At 45.2% G+C, this 4,220-nt stretch overlaps 1 protein-coding gene across 2 annotated transcripts in view; it reads left to right on the top strand.

Annotated features, from left to right (window-relative positions):
• fam3a (FAM3 metabolism regulating signaling molecule A) overlaps positions 1-4,220 on the top strand; it is a 17,696-nt gene that overhangs the window by 5,160 nt on the left and 8,316 nt on the right. Inside the window, exon 2 of one of the 2 annotated variants that reach the window (XM_020620552.1) lies at positions 1,112-1,963. The exons of the other annotated variant lie outside the window; for it this stretch is intronic. The gene's annotated coding sequence lies outside the window, so the exon portion shown is untranslated. The remainder of the gene's footprint in view (positions 1-1,111; positions 1,964-4,220) is intronic. 2 annotated transcript variants of the gene reach the window in all.

Below are 4,220 nucleotides of genomic sequence, written 5' to 3'. Positions count from 1 at the left end.
CTGATGATGCGGGGCCGCCAATGTGGAGAAGCCCTCCACAAACTGCCTGTAGTAGCTGGCGAAACCCAGAAACGACCTCATCTCATTCGTATTGATGGGACACGGCCATTAAGCCACAGCAGAGACTGTCCCTGGGTCAGTAGAGACTCCCTCCTCCAAGATCACATGGCCCAGATACTGCACCTCTTTCTTGAAGAAGAAACACTTCTCCAACTTAGCCTTAAGTCCTTCCTGTTGCAGGCGGCACAGCACTAAATCAAGTCGACTCAAATGCTTGTCCACACTAGAGGAAACAACAGCATCTCCCCGGGTATTATTTATATCCATGATCATTCCAGCAAACTACTCACCAGGCGGTGTAGGCGTGGCCAACTTGCCGGTTACAATATTCTATTTATTCTGTGTTTACTCTGCTTTTATTCTATTTTAGTTTCTTACATAGTATGGGTGTTCTGCCCTTTGGTTAAAAGGCTTTAGATTAAGAATGTTAAAGGTTCATAATAACTCAGTTCATATTCCATTATCATATTTCATAATTCATTTGTTGAAATTCATGTTACAAAAAAAGGGAGGCAATCAGCTAAAATCACCTTGTATGCAGACAGCATTGGTTTATATGTGCTTTATTGTGAAGGCTTAGTTAGTCACTGCTATGCATTATGGGCAGAAGAAGTTCAGGAGAAAAAAGTGCTGCTCCAAGTGTCTTACAACTTGCCTACACCTCCGAAATCAATGGCTGTAAGTTTATCGTTTGTTTAAGAGTTGAAGTGGTATGAATGTGTAACCGTTATATCCTTTATAAGTACTGCTGTAGATCGTTTTTTATAAGTGTTCATTTCAAGGAAATAGACCTAGCCCTTGACCAATGTTAGCTCGAAGACGTTTGTGCGATTGTGTGAATACATTGGTATGTTAATGGCGCTATTCATATACACGACCTAATTAGCATAACAGAAGATCGCTGAAAATATTGCTAATCAATATACTTGTAGAGATAACACAATTCATGTACAATCTGTTGTGTTGGTGCCTGCTATTTCCTGCAATGTGATTATTTCGCCAATTGAGAGTTAATGGCTATTTTTCTATTTCTTCTGTTTATGTATTTCAGTTTCACCCGTAATTTTCACCTGTTTTGAGAAAACGATCAATAAAGGAGCAAGACACTCAGTTCCTGGCTCGTGAAAATCGAGTTTGGCTTGCTGTTTACCTACGTTCACACACTGGGCGTGTAAAACACATAGTGGGAACAGTACAGTGAAAAGCCATGTGCAGCAGTTGGTGAAGGGTGAAATACAAGACACAGCCATGGACAACGATCAGGATAGAAGCAGCATAAATGATAAAGCTACCTCTGAAGCCAGCCACAGCTCTTCAACCTCATCCAAGGCTCCATCTAAAGCCAACTTCAGACACTCACTTTCTGCAAAGTCCTCTAGTTGAAGCAGCCACCAGAGCCTGAGCCTCAGCTGAAGCTGCACTAACTAAAGCTGCCTACACCAAGAGACAATTGGAAATCAAAAGGCAAAGGGAAAGGCTGGAATTAGGAAAGGCTATGTTAGAAGCAGATTTAGAGGTATTAGAGATGGAGAAATGTACAGAAATAGATGACGATCTGACACGGTAATGCCCAGTTCACAAGAAAGCACATCCCCTAGCTAAATGCAGAGCCTTTCAGACGAAAACACTTGTAGAATGACAAAACATACTCAAAGAAAACAAACGTTGCTTCAGATGTTGCTCCCCAAATCACACAATAAAAGACTGTCGAATAACACTCAAGTGTCGCGAGTGTCAAACCGAAACACACTGCTCTGCTATGCACCCTGACACACGTCAACAACCTCAGTCACCACCCACAGCTGCGCCAGCCGTGGAGTCCAAAAGCAGCGGCTCATCTGAGATAACATCACGGTGCACTGAAATCCGTGGTGAAGGCAGCTCTCCTCGCTCCTGCTCTAAGGTATGTTTAGTTCGAGTCTTCCCTAAAGGCCAACCAGAACGCTTTGTCAAGATGTATATTATCCTTGACGATCAAAGCAACTGATCACTGGCTCATACTGACTTTTTCGAGCTCTTTGGAATTAAAGGCAGCCTATCACCATATTGTATGAAAATGTGCAGGTCTAACAGAGATGATTGGAAGGAGAGCAGTGGGATTCCAAATTGAGCCAGTAGGTGGAGGACTATGCCTCGACCTCCCAACTCTCATCGAATGTAATGACATAATGAACAACAGAGATGAGATACCAACTCCTGAAGTTGCCCTGGCACACGCTCATTTAAAACACCTCGCCCCCCACATTCCCAAGCTCGACCCTGATGCCAAGATGGCAATCCTCCTAGGTAGAGACATTGTACGAGTCCATAAAGTGCGACAGCAAGTCAACGGTCCCTACGATGCTCTCTTTGCCCAGCGCTTAGATCTAGGCTGGGTAATAGTTGGGGAAGTATGTCTCGACAGTGCCCACAAGTCAACCGTAAATTTAGAACTCACATCCTCCACAACGGACGTCCATCTCTCCTCACCCCTTGCCATAACAGCATCAACGCGAAAGAGAAACTATGCTATGGCGGGGAGCATAGGAATGGCCTTCCCACACGCATTGCTAAACACACCCCAGCCAGGGAAGAACTTGGGCAAAGGGTTTTTGAACGCACAGAGAGAGACAACAAGTGTGCAATGTCCTTCGAGGATGAGACATTTCTGAAAATTATGGAGGAAGAAGTCCATCAGGATAAGATGAACAACTGGGTTGCACCACTGCCATTCAGGTCTCCTCGCCTCCCACTCTCAAACAATAGGGACCAAGCAGTGTCCAGACTCACTTCATTAAGACGCACATTGACCAGAAATCCTGAAATGAGGCAACAATTCTCTGAGTTTATGGAAAAGCTGTTCAAGAACAAGCATGCAGAGATCGCACCACCCATTAATGATGAATGCAGGTACTTGCCTATTTTTGGGGTATATCGCCCTCAGAAACCTGGGCAGATACGAGTGGTCTTCGATTCAAGTGCTCAACAATTTGGCGTCTCTCTCAATTCAGTGCTGTTAACAGGGCCAGACCTTAATAATACCCTCTGTGGTGTGCTGATCCGGTTCAGGAAAGACCTTGTCACAGTTACTACTGACATCCAGCAAATGTTCTATGGATTCCTTGTGAGGCACAATCACAGAGACTATTTAAGGTTCCTATGGCACAAGGACAATGACTTGTCTAAGGAGGTACAGGAATACCGCATGCGGGTACATGTTTTCGGGAACAGCCCGTTCCCGGCGGTCGCCATCTATTGCCTTTGGAGAGCCATTGAAAAAGGCGAGCCGAAGTTTGGAGCCGACACAAGGCAGTTCGTTGAAAGACACTTTTACGTGGATGACTGGTTGATATCGCTTCCCACTGAGTTAGCAGCTATAGACCTGCTAAAGCGCACCTGTGCATCCTTGGCTGAATCAAATCTCAGGCTCTATAAAATTGCCTCAAACAGCCTTTCAGTCATGCAAGCCTTCAAGCCTGAAGATCTGGCCACAGGCATCATCAGGTTGCCCTGGCCCTGGAGCTCTACGTCTCCGACGAGCAGTCACCAGCCACATCAACCTGACCAGTGTTTCATTGTTTGTTGTGTCTTGTTGCTTTTCTTCTTTTGTCTCTCCTCTATCCACTCACCCCAACCGGTCGAGGCAGAAGGCCCGCCCACCAAGAGCCGGGGTCTGTTGGAGGTTTCTTCCGTTAAAGGGAGTTTTTCCTCCCCACTGTCGCCAAGTGCTTGCTCAAGGGGATTTGTTGGGTTTTCCCTATGTAATAATAGTGATAACAGTAAGGTCTAGACCTTACTTTGTAAAGTGTCCTGAGATGACTTTTGTTGTGATTTGGTGCTATACAAATTTGATCAAAGACTTAAGTCTGTATGATGACACTACCCGAACAAAGAAGCCTGGGCCTATGCTGGGACATAAACACAGACACTTTTACATTTAAGGTAGCTGTTAACAACAAGCCTTACACTCGTCGTGGGGTACTCTCCGTTATTAACAGTATCTTTGACCCTCTGGGATTAGCAGCACCAGTGACAATTAAAGGCAGACTATTGTTACATGAACTTGCCAACGGAGTCCAAGATTGGGATGCCCCTCTCCTTGAGGACAAAGCAACTACATGGGAAACGTGGAAAATGTCACTCAAAGAACTCGGCACCCTTCGAGTCCCACGCTGCTACAC

Source organism: Monopterus albus, unplaced genomic scaffold (assembly GCF_001952655.1).
Source record: "Monopterus albus unplaced genomic scaffold, M_albus_1.0 scaffold6.1, whole genome shotgun sequence".
Lineage (NCBI taxonomy): Eukaryota > Metazoa > Chordata > Actinopteri > Synbranchiformes > Synbranchidae > Monopterus > Monopterus albus.
This window is presented reverse-complemented; position numbering and strand designations above follow the sequence as displayed.